The sequence below is a fragment of the Elephantulus edwardii genome, unplaced genomic scaffold, assembly GCF_000299155.1.
Source record: "Elephantulus edwardii isolate Elephantulus edwardi_28Jun2011 unplaced genomic scaffold, EleEdw1.0 scaffold00223, whole genome shotgun sequence".
NCBI lineage: Eukaryota > Metazoa > Chordata > Mammalia > Macroscelidea > Macroscelididae > Elephantulus > Elephantulus edwardii.
In genome coordinates, this window is record NW_006399973.1 from 1,668,781 (window position 1) to 1,686,032 (window position 17,252).

The window sequence follows — 17,252 nt, forward strand, 5'->3', positions numbered from 1 at the left end:
GCTATTTCAGAAGTGGGTGGCCAATCCTTCTTCCTAGTCTGTCTTAATCTGAATGTTCAGATTTAGAGGAGTATCTGACAGACAGCAATTTGTGAAGCAGTGAAAGATAAATTAGCAGAATGAATTATGAATGCATCAGCCTAAAGCCAAAGCTCCAGTTGCCTACTGTTAAGTGCTGTCAATACAGGGGCACCCAGTTCAAATCTGCCAGCTACTCCTAGGGAGAAGGATGGTAAACCAACTCCTGGAGGATTTACAGCCTTTGAAAACCTGCTGGAAGGTCAGCTGTGAGTCATTCATAGCTCAAAGGAACATAACAGCAACAAAACTGAAGCAGGGGGTGGACAGAGCTCATCTTCTGACCACATAGTCCTCGCCTTGCTCTTTCAGGACTTTAGGGTGAGAGATTCACCAATTTTCCTTGACAGAAGGACTAAACTTCCATCTCAAGTATAAAGAAATGACGCTGAGAACTACACTTCCAGCAGCAGTGATGGTATCTACATTTCAACCAGATTAGAAGTTAGTGAGATTCTGTGAAGGACCTTTTATTTGTGGTGGTGAAGCAAGTTCTTCACCTGAAGCCTGGAAGGGTCCTCAAGATGCTGCAGAATGTGACATTCTTGGAAGATCAACCAGGAACTTCAAGTCTCCTGATCAACATGGAAAAGCTCTGACTTTATGCATCCTTCTGTGCCTTCTGCCCACAGAGGTGGCCTTCCATCAGTTGTGCAGGAATACTAGTCCCTTCGAAGTCTGGATTTTTAGGGACTCTCTCATATAAAATCTAAATTATACCAACATTCTGTTCATCAGGGTGGGAACTTTTCATTGGTGGAAGTAAATCCTCAGAGACTTTGTGAAAATTTTACTTAACAGTGTATAAACTGGAATTGTTTATACAAGGAAAGGAGCTCTTGAGGAATCTTTGGAGAAGGATTGTTATGGAGACCCAGAGAATGGTATGGAAAGTTATATATTCAGTATATGACTTAATTCTTCATTGAGAACATACCTTATGTTCAGATTAGCACGTATTCACATGGGTGTGTTCAGTACTTTGTGGTTTCTTGCTTGAGAATTGTTAGTTATGTAGACCATTAGGTATGGGTTACGCCAGCTTGTAGTTATTACTTAAAAAATTCTTCCTCCTCTCTTTCCTGATGCTATGCTTCCCGGCTATAAACAACTTGGTCCTGGTAATCAACTAGGTCGCCTTTGGGATAAGTTCCACACCAGCAGTCTGAGTTTCATCATGGCCTATTATCACTGGCCCCAGATGACTCCATGCTGGCCTATGTTTTACCTAACAGCAAACATTGGAAATGCTGGAAAGAAATTCAAATAGTTGCTCTGAATGGCCTCATGATCTGAACCATCTTCAAGGTGCAATGGTAATCTCAGACTTGGCCCTTTCAAGCATCCTTCTCCTGTCTCCTGAAGATCTGTCTAAACTTCACAGAGATCCTTCGGTAGGGCTGAAGTGGTAACCTCAATGGTGTATTCAGGACACAGAGAATCCACCATTTTACCAGACAACTCTGAGGTTTTCGTACCATAGAATATCCTAGAAATCAGTATTAAACTTCTTTTTGCATTCACTTGTCTGGAAATTTCTTCCCTGTATTCCTGTCACAATTTACAGAAATCAAGTTCTTGGTTTCAAATCTGGCCTCCAGAATCGTAATCCCCCAATTTCATGCATAACACACCTCAGTTGAGGAAACAGCTCATTACTTAGCTGGCAGTTCTGACTGTGGTCTGGGGGTCATACATGTCAAGGGGTTAAGACGATTTTAAAAAATAGTATTCGAGCATTGAGTACTCTTTTTTTTTTAATCTGACTTTATTAAAGTGGTGTAATTTTAAATTGCTGGTTGAATTTAGACTTAGAAGCTTATTTACATATTTTATTGTTGTCAGATACACAAAAGAGCTCCTTTTACTTTAAGGATATCTTCAGTTACATTTTATTTCAAATAATCCTGCATTTTTGCCTCCTGCCCATGTACACATTTTTCAACAGGTGGACATGGCCTAGGAAGCTACGGATGACTTCAGTCCTCCTCTTCCTCCTGAGTCACAGGTCGGAAAGGCAGTATAGCTTGTCCTCTTTCAGGATCAGACATTCGGAGAATTCGAACCAATTTACTTGAAGGAAGTGAGCTCATACTTTGAGGAGTGAGAAAGATAAATTGCCTAAAACGCTGGGAATCTGCCATCTTGAGTATCATGTCCATTGCAATTCTCCTATTAACCATATCCATATAGACATCAAATTCATCCAGACATCTGAAAGGAGATTCAGCAATGGACCACAGAGAAAGAATGAAGCAAACTGTTGAAAAAGACCGTTCACCTCCAGATAAGGCTCTCATGTCACTGAAAGCAGTTTTATTTCCCTCTCCAGGCTGAACTGATATACTAAGGGTTTCACTCTTGTGGTCAAAATCCATTTTTCCACAGTAAGCCCGCTGAGATAATAAGTTGTCAAAGTACAACTTGCATTGTAATGTTAAGCACCTTCTAAACTCCTGATATGTTTTGCATCTGTGAATCATTATTTTTTCCAATAATTTAATAAATCTTCTTAAAGTCTTTACTTTGTTTTCCAAGTCAGCATAGGTTTCTTTTGCTTCTTTGTACTGCTTCATTATTTCTTCTCTATTTCCAAAATTAGCATGTTCTGCCTCTATCTTTTGCCTTAATCGATTAATTTCTCTGTCTAGAATTGATGCAGATTTTTGTACTTCTATCCGCTCTGGGCAGATCTGTCTTGCCTGTGACATTTTCTCCTCTAGTTCTTTCTGTTTCATGTTCAGTTCTCGTTTCTTCTTATTTAATGTGTCCAAGTGTTCTTTTTGTTTGTCTTCATAATGGCGCTTCCCTCGTTTTTGGTTATCCACTTCAGAATCAGCAAGGTTTAATTCATCCTTAAGGGGATCTGCTAGCTCTGATAGTTGATTTATTTTCAATTTAATTGCATCATACTTGTTCTCTGCCTCTATTTTCACACTTTTAAGATTCTCCATCTTTTCTTTTTGTTGCTCCATATTTTCCTCAACCATTTTCATCTTGTTTTTGTTTTCTTGAGCTTCATCTTCCAAAGTGGTGATATCTACAGACTGGTGTTCTTCTATATTTTCAAGTTCTCGAACTTCAGAAAGCTGTTTTCTTATTTTCATCTTTAACTCTTTATAATGTATCTGGCACCTTTTAAGAAGTTCTTCATTACATTTAATATCCTTTTCAATGGCAGATATATGTTGCTGAAGATTCAGAATCTGAGCCTTTTTATTTTCAACATCATTCTCCAAGTGGCTTATTTCAGAATCCACATCCCTGCTCAGGAACTTTGGTCTTGTATATTCAGATGAATAATAACTCCCAGGAAAAACCTGATCGCCTTCAGCAGTAAATACTTCTCTGCAGTTCTTAGGTGGCTTTTGGGACTGCATAACTGCACGAGCTACAGAATTATTTTTTATTAGCAGCACTGTCTCTATGCCCCTCATATCAATTAAGCTATTGGCAACAACTGCATTATCTATTTCTAAAGCAGTCAGAACTGTTGGAAAGTCTGGATGATACGCAGCTCTGTGTCTGACATCATACATCTCCTTCCGAAACTCAGAAACTATGATTTGTGGCCTTGTGGTGCCTGGTGAATAAAATCGTTTCATCAGTGCTTGAAGTACCCTCTCATCAGAATGATTATGGCAACAATAGGCTTGCAGAAGTCCTTTTAAGCAGGATTCAATAGCTAAAGCCAGCTCAGGATCACGGAGGTGAATACATGCTCCTAAAGGGCCTATAGGTTTGTAGGTAAAATGTCCACGTTTATAAGCATCATCTATGGCTTCAAGAAGAGCTGGAACATTAGGACCAAATCTTTTCAGTCGATCAGTTTTACTGTCTTTCAGTTCCTTTAGTTGTCTCTGGTTATAGCTCAGCAACTGCTTTACATCTAATTCTTCTCTCTTAATTCTATTATGTTCTTCTTTGTCTTTTTCTATGGCTTGCTGAAATTGTTCAATCTCTTGATTAACTGAACCTTCTTGATCCTGTAGGGCCTTTACTTTTTCTTTCAAGCACATTATTTTCTTTTGTCTTTCTAACCACTCAGGTTCCAAAGACTGATCAGTGCTTTTTTTCAATTCTTCGATTCTTTTACAAAGCTGCTCATCATCTTTCTTTAATGCTTTATATTCATTTAGGGAACGGTTATATAAGACCTCAGCTTCATTATAGGCTCTCTTCTTAGCAGTAACATCTGCTTTCAATGCCAAACATTCTGGGGCACGTGCATGTGTTTCTTGACTAATTTTCTCTAGTTTATCTTGAATGTCTTTATACTTTTTTTCTGCTTCATTAAGTCGAGCTTGCTGTTCTTCAGTTTTCCTCTCCAGCCTTACAGCACGATCTTCTCCAATTCTGATATTATCTCTGATAGCATTTAACTGTTTTTCAATTTCATTGACCACTGCCCAAGCCATTTCATGTTTCAAGTATTCCAATTTCTTTTTCATTGTACTTAAGCCAGCAATACTTTGAAAACGTTCCTCTTTCTCCAAACACTGGCGCTTCAGCTCACTAAGTTGCTCTTCTCCCTGATTGATCTGCTCTTTTGTTCTTTCTTTTGTTTCCATGATATAAGAGTAATCTTCCTTCATCTGTTCAAGCTGGGTGGCTTTCATGAAGAATTTGTATTTGTCTCCTTCATTTTTGGACTGCAAGAACTGTTTGCTCATCTCTTGTGTTAAAACAGAAACTGGATTATCTACCTGTATGTTAAAATGATCGAGAATTGCAATCAGCTCTTCCTTCTTATTAGAAACCACAGTTCCTGTTTCACTTTTTAGTTTGTAAGATCGACTTCCATTCATGCTTATGTGTTGTTGCACAATTATAGAGTCCCCATAAACATTTGCCCTATATGCATCATCTCCTCTGTTCCTTAATGTTATTGAGATATCTGCTGAGTTTTGTCCATCTTTTATAAAACCTTTCAAAGAAGATCCTCTATTAGTAGCAATTGCTTTTCCACCAAGCGCAACTATGAGAGCTGTGAGCACTGCACTCTTCCCACTTCCATTGTTCCCAACAACAAAGTTAACATTAGAACCAAATTTAAATGGTCCAAGCATGGAATGACACATAAAGTTTTTCAGCTGTATACTCTCTATTATTCCAACTTCTGCTTCAGTCAAAGTGGAGGTACCATTGTATTCGTCACCATCTCTACCGAAATCCTCCCCCTCTTCCTGTCTTGATCTTTTGGTATTTTCATGAGATGGGAAATTTTCTTCCTTTCTTTTGGCCATCAGTTCTTGGATGACCCTTCTGCTCTCTGGTCAGAGGCTGCTAACAGGTCAGGCGACCTGGAGAATTCTGGGGCAAGCGATTGAGAGTGTGCACCCTCGCCCTACCTCCAACAAGTAGAGACTGCACACAGGAAGCCGGCAGCGGCAGCGGTACTGTGGTGGAGCCTAAGACCACTCGAGGGAAATCCGTTGGCCTACCTGGAACCACGCGCGCAGGAGCCCTGTAGCCCCGGCACCCACCGCAGGACGGTCTGCGCCTGCGCCCCGCCTCCTCTCCCCCTCAGTACTCTAGTTGTAATACATAGGGAGCTCTGGTGGCCTAGAGGCAAGAATCTGTGCTGCAAATCCCGAAGGCACACAGTTCTAATTCATCAGCTGCTCCACGGGAGAAAGACGGGCAGTCTCCTCCTGTGTGAGTCAGCCATGGGTCGCTTCTGACCCGATGGTACACAACATTCAAGCATTGTCTGTCATTCTCTTATCAGTTTTTCTGAGGTGATGACATAGTTGACATTTCTCTGGTGGCTAATGGAAGGCATGCTTGTGTAATAAAACTTTCTCAGTCATAATTCTCAGTTAATTTGGATCTTCAATGACTTTTGAGGTGTAAAGGATTATGAAGCCAAGAGGTTTAAGAACCACAACTTTAGTATATACACCTTGACCGACAATTCCAATATAATCGGTTGCTAAGAGGATTCTGATTCAGTGGTCTCATGTGTAGCAGCGTAAAACTATGCCCCTCAGGGTTTTCAATGGCAGATTTTGGGGGGAGTAGACTACTTCCTTCTTCCCTCCTTCCCAAAGGGATGCCTTTCTTCTAACACATCCCTGGGTCAACTTGATCCTTCAACTGCAGTTAACTATTTTGTGACACTTGGGATCTCTTTTCCTCAACTTCAAACTTTTCATATTCTGCACCCCTCTCCATCCCATTTTCTTTCTTCCCTCCCTCTCTCCCTTCCATTTAAGCATTTACATAGTCCTTTTAGCTGTCTGAATACTAAGTTTGGCACTTAAGGCAAAGAAAAAAAACAATAAAAGCACGAGCATTTTTTTTTACACTGAAGCATAAGCCTTTTAGCAAAAGCATTTTGAAGCTTCTGAAAAATCAAACTTAGATAAAATTAAAGAGTGCATTGTATAGTCAGGTGATAAATTATATGTATTAGAGATTTTAACTGCTAGAAATGAAAGCAAACGCAAAGGATGGGATGAAAAAAGCCTAAAAAGATTTCAGCAAGTGAGTGAAAGTGCCATCTTTCAGAAGTCTAGGATTTGGATTATGTTGAGTGGAAATCCTTCCAGGTTTGGTGAGAGAGGTAACAGGTGAAACGAAAGACATTGTGTGCATGAGCATATGTGTGTGTGGTGGGCTTGCGGAGAGGGGGATGGAGGAGGAGAGTTCGAGGAATATAGGACTTTTCAATAGGGAAGCTCATATCAGGGCTTAATGGGAAAAGACATGATGGATTCAGGTTCTTCTGGGGGTTGACTGCAAAATTCAAGACTCGGCTTAAATGATGAATGTTCTAAGGGTAAAGCACAGAAAGCAATAGATCGAACAGTGCAGAGAGCTGGTTAGAGGAAGGATGAAGCAGTAACTGAAGGCTGCTCACCTTCTCATTTCCTCTTCTAGCTTTATTCCGTTTGCTTGTATGTTGTCTTTAATCTCTGGTTCTTTTTATACATCTGCCTTGGGGTCTCTATTTACCTTGTAATTGATGTTTGACTATGACCCAATTTTATGCTTGTCAGTGTGAGCACCACAAGATAAAGGTAAACAATCCAATTGAAAAATGGGCACAGGATACGAACAGACACTTCACAAAAGAAGACATTCAGATGGTCAACAAGCAACATGAATGTTCAAAATCCCTAGCTCTAAGAGAGATGCAAATCAAAACAGCTATGAGATATCATCTCCCCCCAGTAAGACTATCAAAATTTAACAGAACAGCAAGTAACAAATGCTGGCGAGGTTGTGGAGAAACTGGAACCCTGATTCACTGTTGGTGGAAGTGTAAAATGGTGCAACCACTGTGGAAAGTGGTGTGGCTCTTTCTCAAAAAGTTGCAAATAGAGATATAATTTGACCCAGCAATACCAATACTGGAAATATAGCTTACAGAGACCAAGCAGATATATGCACATCCATGTTTATTGCGGCTTTGTTCACAATAGCAAGAAGTTGGAAACAACCTAAGTGTCCATCAACAAATGAATGGCTAGAGAAGCTGTGGTATATTTACACAATGGAATACTACACTGCATTGAAAAACAAGGAACTCATGCAATATTATGAAAAATAGATGACCCTGGAGGACATTATGCTGAGTGAAATAGCTCAGTAAAAAAAGGACAAACACTGCATGATGCCTCTTGTTGTAGAATGGGACTGACATCAAGTTTGGGGTAAGACTGAGAAAAACTGGATAAATTATGTATACTGCATTGAAACAGATGAGGGAGAGAAAAATTTAAAAAGTGATATATGATAGGGTATTATGGTTCTCACAAGAGTCTAGAACTAAGGTTGCCTAGTGGAGTGTACTCGGGATGGTGGGAGGGGTGCGGGGGGATTGTATACCAAAGAAGGAATTTTTCTTTTGCTTTTCAAAGAGAGAAGCGAACTGGGGGGGGGGGGGGGGACGAGCAGACAGGTAGAAAAGTGCAACAATGAATGGAAATCCAAAATCTCTGTAAACGTTCATGAAAATTAATAAAATTTAAAAAACACTTATCAAATCAAAGGTCACACAGACTTCTGTATGTATTTTCATATAGAAGTTTGTAGTTTTGCACTTTACATATAGTGCTATGATCCCTTTGCAGTGAATATTTGCGGAAAGCGTACATAATTATTGGGATTTTATTTTCAGTTTTTGCATATGGACCAATTGTTTCCATACTACTTACTGAAAAGACAATCTTTCACCATTAAATTGCCTTTGTGCTTTTGTTAAAAAAAAAAATCAATTGCATTTTTGTGGGTCAATTTCTGGACACCTTACTCTGTTTAACTGATCTGTTGTTATTAGGTACCACTGAATCCAAATCAACCCATAACTGATGCTTCATCAGGTTTGAGGCAGTAGGTCACATGAGATGAGACTGTACATCTTTCTTCCACAAAGCATGCCTTTAGGTTATCATCCAGCTCACTGGACTCCCCTTTATAGACCTGTTGTTGATTGTTGATTCTTAGCTATTCCACAGCTGATCTTCCAGTAGGTTTTTTCAGAGGCAGTAAATCACAGGAAGGAGACTGCTCATCTTTCTCTTATGGAGCTGCTGAAAAGATTTGAACTGTGTACCTTGGGGTTGGCAACACAATTCCTTACCACTTTTGCCAACCCCACAGTATATTTATGGTTGTAGTTTTAGATTGTCTTAAAATCAGAAAGTGTGGTAACCCTTCTCCTTCTTTCTTTTATTCATTTCTGCCTGTTCTTTTCTTTCTGGTTTCTCTATTCCATTTTGGGGAAGAAATGTCTTTTCTTTCTTCAAAATAAAATTAAGTCCATAAATTTATGAGACTAGTAAAATAAGTTATTTTTTTAAAAAGTATTTATTGAAGTATAATTTACAGGCCACAAATTCAACTTGCCTTAACTGTACTACATTAAAAATTTTTAGAACGTAAAGGCTTTCTCCTCTCTCCTATATGCACTCACAGAAACTGCCTCCCTTCTCACAATGGGTGGACAGTCCATGCTTCTAGCAGATGCACTAAAGTCTTTTTTGCTCAGTTGGATTGTTTCCTCTGTTTCCTAAAATACTGAACATTCTTTTCCCGTTTATGAATCGCTACTAATTGGAAATACTTTCATGAAAAAGTTGCCAAGGGAGAAGTAAGATAGTATAAACTTTAATAACTTGGTGTTTTCAATCAAAAAAGAAATAAAATTACTTATAATATGTAGAACAGTGTGTTTCATGAACAAGTCCAGGGTTAAAAAGGGAAGCTGCCTTGTAGTTTTTACATAATTTTGGGAATCATAATTAACCCAACAACCAAATTTATAGTACTTGGGAAATTTAAGTAAGATTTGAATCACATTTGAAAAAAAATTTGTAACTTCTGATTGAGAAAATTTTAAACCAAACTTTTAAAATTAATCTTGTTAAAAAGATATTAATAACTAGAAAGCATTGAATAGTATTTCTACAAACATGGGATTTAGAATTTCTGACATGCCATCTGTGTTAACTTGCTAACCCTAAAGTGTTCTAGTACTTTTGTTGAAGTACCATAATTCATCTTTTTATCATCAAAACTATAAAAAACACAGGAAAATTCTGCATTTCCACAGAACCTTCAAATCACCCATAATATACAGATAAAACATCTGTAATATTTGTTCTAAGAATGCATTCTCTCTTGGAACTTTAAAATCATTTTTTTATAATTAATACAATTTTTTCTTAAAAGTCAATCTGTTTTCAATTAGTTTTTCTATAACAAATTTAAATTTATAATTTCTTATGTTATAGCACTGAACAGTTTTAGACAGAGTCATCCCTCTGTATACAAAAGGTGCTCATTAGAGAGTTCAACCATCTGGGATCAAAAATAGGGGAGGGAAGAACAGTCATCAAAGCAATCCCTCAAAAACTAAAAGGGAGCATAAAATACAGTTTACATAGCACTTACATTGCATTATGTATTGTAAATAATCTAGACATTATTTACAGTACACTGGAGGATGTGATAAGGTTATGTATGAATAATATGCCACTTTCCAGAAAGGACTTGAGTGTCTGGATTTTGGTATCCAGGTGGTCCTGGAATCTATGTTAAAAAACTGTGAAAAACAGTATGGAACTAAATTTTGGGGGGAAAAGTGTATTTTCTGAAAAATGAGTGTAGTGCAGTAATTCCAGATTATTCTGTGGTTATTTGTGTGGACAAATATCCAGTTTCCTAAGTAATCAGGTTGAGTGTCTAAAACCAAAGAACATTAGCACTCATGTGGTTTATGACAAAAGTCTAGACTCTGCTAGCCAGAAAAGAAAAAAAAATGAAGCTATAAATTAGATAGAAACAAACCATTCTACATAACAGAAATATTTGTAATACTATTACCTCATGTGTAGGTGAAAGAGGGTAAAAATGATCACTTTCTTCTCTAAATGTCTAGGATTCTGTCCCTTTTATTCCACATGATGTGTGAAAATTCACATTGTGGGAGAGGGAGAAAGGCTTTTGGGGGGGGAGTGCATGTGTAAATTGTTTTGGTGTCATATACAAGTGTAAAGCCTGCTTCTAGCATGTATTAGCTATAGGATATTGGAGAAATATTTTAACTTCAATTCCCCATGTGTAAAACAGGAACAAAAACCACTTGTTTCCCAATATTGCTGTAAAGATTATGATAGAGCCAATGTTTGCAGAGTGACTAATAAGCACTGCGTTGCACACTAAAGTCACCAAAGGAGGCAGTCCTCTTTATGTGACCATTTATTTTCTTAGTAGGTGGCCTTCTGATACGTAAATAGTACAGCCAGGCCAGTAACTCTAGTTTTGCAGTTCAAGGTTCTTTCAAATACACTGCATTGAACAAACCTCACCAATTCTGATTCATTTCAGCAAATCCATCATCATGTCAGTCTAACACCCACATACAGACCTGGTTAAAGTGTTTCAGATGGGTTGGTTATGTTTCTATCAAGACAGAATTCAGTTTAGTGGATCAACGAATTAGTAGGGTACAGGCAGGCAGAGAAATTAAAGAGAAACAATTTAAAAGCCACATGAGTCCAGGGTCTCCTACAGAAGGTACCCCTTTACTGCTGGGGTCACATGTAAAAGGGTGATGGGTAGAGATGCAGGTGGAAGGTGAGGGTTTCGATGGTTAAGGTGGGATTTCAGAAGCTGAGTGTTTGTTTCATTCTTCCCACTAATCTCCTCCACAACAATGAAATACCAAATCCAGAGACCCATGTAGGAATGAGTGATGGACAGTGCAGAAATTTAAGTAGGCAATGCATCATGTAAAAAACCATCAGATTTGGGTGTTGTTGTGTGCTGTTGAGTTGGAACAGACCCATAGCTGACCCCACAGTCTTTCAGAGGCAGTAAATCGCATAGGAGGAGACGGCCCACCCTTCTCTCAAGGAGAAGCTCGTGGATTCAGACTGCTTGCCTTAGAGATTGCAGCACAGCTTCTCATCACTAGGTCATCAGAGCTCCCTACTGATTTGGATAAGGTTGGTGATTTGGATTGGATAGGGTTGGTGATTTTGTTCTATTCACTAGCTGGGGGACACTGAGGGCCATAGGGGTCTCAAAAGGTCCAGTCTTCACTTTTGTCAAGAATAAAAAATAAGACAGTTACAGAAAATAAAAGATTACATAAAAGTTACCTTGTCTCAGTCCCTGCATGTATAGAATAGGGATAATTACATTTACTTCATAAAGCTATTATGAATTTATTAATGTAAAGTGCTTAAAACATTATATGGCTTACATTAAACACTCATATTATTAGGTAGAGAATCTCTTAAAACCAAATGTTACTAGATCTTCATAATCTGCTGGACAGCCACTGTTATTCATTGGCACTGATTAAGAACACATTCATAGCTGACACTCCATTGGGTTTCTGAGGCTGTAAAGCACAGAGCTGGAAATTCCAACAGCCAGAGAAACATGGTCATGGAGTCCGCAGCACAGCTCCATCTGGATGCCACCAGAGTTCCACATAGCCACATTACTGACATAGTTACCTCTGACTTTGGGGATTAGTTTGTTACAAAGGAGAAAAGCTCAGACTGTCTATTTTCTTTTGTCTTTATGAGACAATTACTAGAATGACTTTTAAAAAATACAAACTTTGTTGCAGTGATAATGATTTTTACAATATTATATATATATACACACAGTATCTATTAGTATATATTATCTAACTGCATTGGTTAATATATCTATTATCATTCATTAAGCATTAACACTGTTAAATAATACAGCCAAAAATACATATATAGTGGAATTTAGAGTTATAAACTAAAACAGAATACTGACAACAGACTATAAACATAGGCAAGTATATGAAAGCCATATAACAATACAATTTAATAGAAAATTCAGATATTAAACAATGTGTACAAACTTAAAAGAGTGGTGGTCTGGTTCACAGAGTAGCAATGGATGGAATGAGGGACAAGAAGTTTCTTTGTGGGTTTTTTAAAATTCTTAACCTAAAATGAATATATTCCAAAATAATTAGTAGGAACAAAAAAAAATTTGATGTTTAAAGAAAGAAACATTTTCCTCTATAGATATATTTCACATGAGTCTTACATTTCTAAAACAAATGCTCCTTTGAAGGAACTCAAATCCTGTATTCTAATAAAATTTAAAATGATGGTAATGAACATACAAAACTTTAAAATATATCTGAGAAAAATAAGAGAACTGATTCATCCCTGACTAGATAATGAATATTCATAGTGCACATTCTTAAGTTTGAATCTTAACCTCTTAAAAAGCTGTGTAACTTTGGAACATTGCTTAACTGCTCTGTCTCTCATTTTCAAATTTATAATCCTCAAATTAGAAATATAAACTATAATTTATAAACTATAAATTTGAGGAATAACAACTATTTTCTAAAGCTGTATAAATTAGTGCATGTAAGGTCTTTGAAGACTTTCAGGCACACGTGTTCAATAAATGTGAGCTATTTTTATTATACATGTCCAATGTTTTGGGGTGAGCATATATAAATCACCAGCCTGGAAGTACCATAATGCCATTTCCCCCATTACTTCTCAGAGTGGAAGCTCCAGCCTGGGACCAGACGTGGTCATCAATGAAGAGTTTGTTGTTTTGTGATGTTGAGACTATTTTGACTCAAAGTGACTCCATGTAACAGAGTGGAAGCACCTCTTAGGGTTTCCTATTACCATGTTGTTTTCTCTTGAACTACTGGGTGGGTAGGTTCAAACTGCCAATAATGGTTAGCACCAAGTGATTAACTGCTGAGTCACCAAAACCACAAACAATCCCAATGCTGTACAGCTGACTTCAACTGCTAGCAACTCTACAGAGCAGGCTCTATGTGGTTTCCAAAGCTGTAATCTTGATGGAAGCAGACATCTTTCTCCTGTAGAGCAGCTTGTAGGTTACTATCAAAGGTTGGTTCGCAGCCCAGGGCCTGACCACTGTACCACCAAGGTTCCTTAAAGGAGCCTTTACCTTCTTGGTTAACTACCATCTTTGCTCTGCTACAGTAAGGCCACGCACCTTGAGTGTGAACCACTCAGGACATGCCGCCCTGTCGGCCACCTACAAAGAGAAGCAACTGAGGCAAATCTCCATTGCCAATTGTTCCAGGGTGGGGGGAAAAAAAAGCTTAAAAATCTGGTAGCAACAGAATATCCTTGCAGCTCAGCCGATATTAGAAATCTGTTACTACTCAGATAAATGGAAAGAACCAGTTAACTGAAAAATACCCTTGCTAAAACTATTCTTTTAGGGTGCTAGGATTTTAATAAAATTCTCTACTCAAAACTGCACACACACACACACACACACACACACACACACACACACACACAGCAATGTCAACAGAAAATATAATTGCTGTTAATATTTATGAGTTACAATGTTTAATCTGCCATGACAATTTGTGTTAAGTATGTAAATCAAAGACTCCTATGTGCTTACCAAAATCTTTTTTCATTTTTCCTCGAGTCACCAGTTTACCCTAATTTCTAAATCTTGTGACTCAGCATTACAACATGATTTAGGAACACCAAGGGGAGGTGGGTGAAGATGACATATATACCACTTCTCTATCTAGCCAGTAAAAAGTTCCAAAGTATGATCCTCCACTCTCTCATGCTGGACATTGACTGAATGCAGCAGCTGAGACAGAAGACTGATGTCTCAAAAGAGTGGCAGTACCACATGATGAAGGATTTGGGGGCATAAAGTCTTTATGTGAATTCAGTTAACATTGAAATGTTACATGAACAAGATATGAATTTCAATACCTACTCCTCAATTATCAACATCATTAAGTTAAAAATATCAGGTCATATGAAAATGGAAGATGACTACATCACTTTAAAACCACTGAGAATCATGGCCCGGCCAAGGTGATGTATAACCTTAACTACCACAGGTATGTTACTTTTTTAGCATCTCAGTGTTTATTACTATCAGATGTTGTTATTAAGGTGCAACTAATTGGATAGATCTTTTACTATTGTTATAAATGTAAGACACGGAATAGTTAAATGATAAAGAACAGGTGAATAATGTCAGTGAGATTTTGATATTGCCATTACAGTGGTGAACATACCTTAATATAGTTTCAAACGACACACATTGGCCATTTAAGCATACAACATCCCATGGTCAATCTCTGTATTATAGGTGTTGGAACAAAAACCCTTACACACTTATTCTAGAATGGTATGTAAGATAGAGAATGAAAGGAAATTGTTAGGGGTCAATATTGAATAACATTGCTGAATAACAGGTTGAAAAATTGATAAATCAACAAACAAAGTTTTCCACAATGGTGTGGATATTAAATACTCTCATTATAGAACTATTTAAAACTCAAATCCACTGCCATTAAGTCAGAATCAAGTCATAGTTGACCCTTCACTGACCTTCCAAGGATGTAAATTACATGTGAGGGGACTGCCTCTTTCTCCCATGGAACCACTGGATTTGAAGCCCTGGAAAGGCATGGCATTTGAGTTAGTATCACAATTCTCTATGGACTGGACCACCAGAGCAAGCTCCCTCATTCTATAAGTAAGTGTTTGAATTTGGGTCCCTGAGAAAACATGATCATCATAGTTAAATTAGATGTGAAAATATTTTCAGTGTCCTAAGGTAAAACTTGCATCTAGTTATATTATTAGATGAGACACTTCCACAAAGGACTAAACAGAAGGTTTAAAATACAGGAGAGGATTTTAAGATCTATGTAGGGAGAATACACAGACTTGGCACTTGGAACAACAAAGCTTATCAAGTTGGGTTGTGGATAGATGTTTTTAACTAGGTATGATAGTATGCCTAGAAATACTTAAGAGTCACAACCAGAAACACCAATGAGGCCAAATAGGTAATGAGGAAGATAGACAGAAGGTGACAGGGAAGAATAGAAGCTACAAGGACTATACCACATAGGCCACATTAAAACCTTTTATGGGCAGATTTTGTCACATTGTTGCTATGTGCCATCAAGTCAACTATCACACACAGTTTGAAATATTAATCTAACAAAGATTTCACAAGGACAAAGCTCACTCGCTGCCTGAAACCTGAGATTTGGTATAAAAACTGTCTTGAGATTCTTCTTCATTCTACTGCCATATGTTTTATGGTAAAATATGATGAACACACTGACAATGTGAAGAAAACGTAAGACAAAAAAAGTGAAAAGAACACAAGCAGGTAAAAAGATGGACAGAGGGTAACAATACAAAGAATGCAAAAAGAAAATGCCTTTAAAAAATAAAAAAAAATACTTTAATTTGCTTTAAATTTAACATGCAGTTTACAAATTCTCAGGAACAGAGATTTAAAAAGTGAAATATCAGAAACTATAACTTTGAAACAAACAATTCAGCTTTTCATTAGACACCTGAGCAAGAAGATGCTCTAGAATAGGAAACAGCAAGTTGTAAGAGCTCATTTACATGCTTTTTGCTATACAGCTGGGCTTTTATCTAAAATGTCATAAAACACTTCATGAAGGGCAATTTTTAAAACTACGAGAATGTAACAAACTGGTATAGATGAACACATCTCTCTTTTCCAATCAGCTGGATGGCAGGACTACTGGCCAGGAAGGATCTTCTTTGCCCCCTTATAGTTGGTGAGGTTAACCGAACTGTCAGTAGAAGGGAGAGAGCAACGCTGCTTGGGTCTATGGGCAGGGTACTAAGATTTAGAGGCCTGGTTGCCTTGAAAGAAAATGAGGTAAATAAGTATAAAATAGATGTTAAAATTAGAAAATGGTAGTGGACAAAAAAAAACCAACAAAAAACCCACACACACAACGCTCTTATTTTGAATTATATGGAACACAGCTCTATATTGTTTTAAAAGTCAATTCATTTATCCACGTGCTAATAATTCAGTAGGGTAGATTATTTACATTTTGTTAAAACATGGCAAGGCTAGAAAAGTGCTCCTAAGACCTATCACCATAATAAACCATATTGCAAAAGCCTTATTTAATCTAAAACTATTAAAGACTTAGGCATATTCTTTGTAGTTTTAAAATTCTAACTCTGCCTTACTTTCACATAATTATGCAAGTTATTTTTTGATAATTTAGGTTGGTTTTCACTGTGTTAAGCCTTAGAACACTTGATACTGACCCTTAAAGAGTCTTCCTACATGGTAATGCCTGTTTATTCTTAGAAATTCTTACTCTTCCACGGTGTCTCACAGTGCCTTAATAGCTACTTCAGGAGAGTAGTTCTGCCATGGCAGCCTAGGTCCTATTCACAAAGTTTTACCACACAAAGTTCCAGGAAGTTTTTTCTGTGAAACATTCCACTCACAGCACAGAAATGTAGCACAACAGATTCTACTGACGGTATTAACCATGACTGTATGTTTTCTAGGGAGTTTGTTTTGTTTAAAAAAAACAAAACAACAAAACACAAAAACTTAAAAAGCTTTGGCTCGTGACAATGGTTAAGTTCTAACAATCACTTTTCATTTCTTACTTTTAAAGTGATGAGGATATAAATTCTTTACCTGGTAAGAACTGTTTTCATCAACCGTTTTAAGACTATTTTGACTCTCAGAACTATTTTTTCACATACCTTAGTTTAAAATGGATCCTCTGAAGAACTATCTATCTCAAGGACAGCATTTTCTTCCTAGACATGAAAGGGTTTAAAATCATGTAAGATTTAAGGATTCCTTTCTTCTTACTTAGT

The 17,252-nt window shown here is 37.5% G+C and overlaps 1 pseudogene; it reads right to left on the reverse strand.

Moving 5' to 3' along the window:
• Positions 1 to 2,057: 2,057 nt before the first annotated feature.
• Positions 2,058 to 5,324, reverse strand: LOC102854764 (annotated as a pseudogene).
• Between the last annotated feature and the right edge of the window lie 11,928 nt (positions 5,325 to 17,252).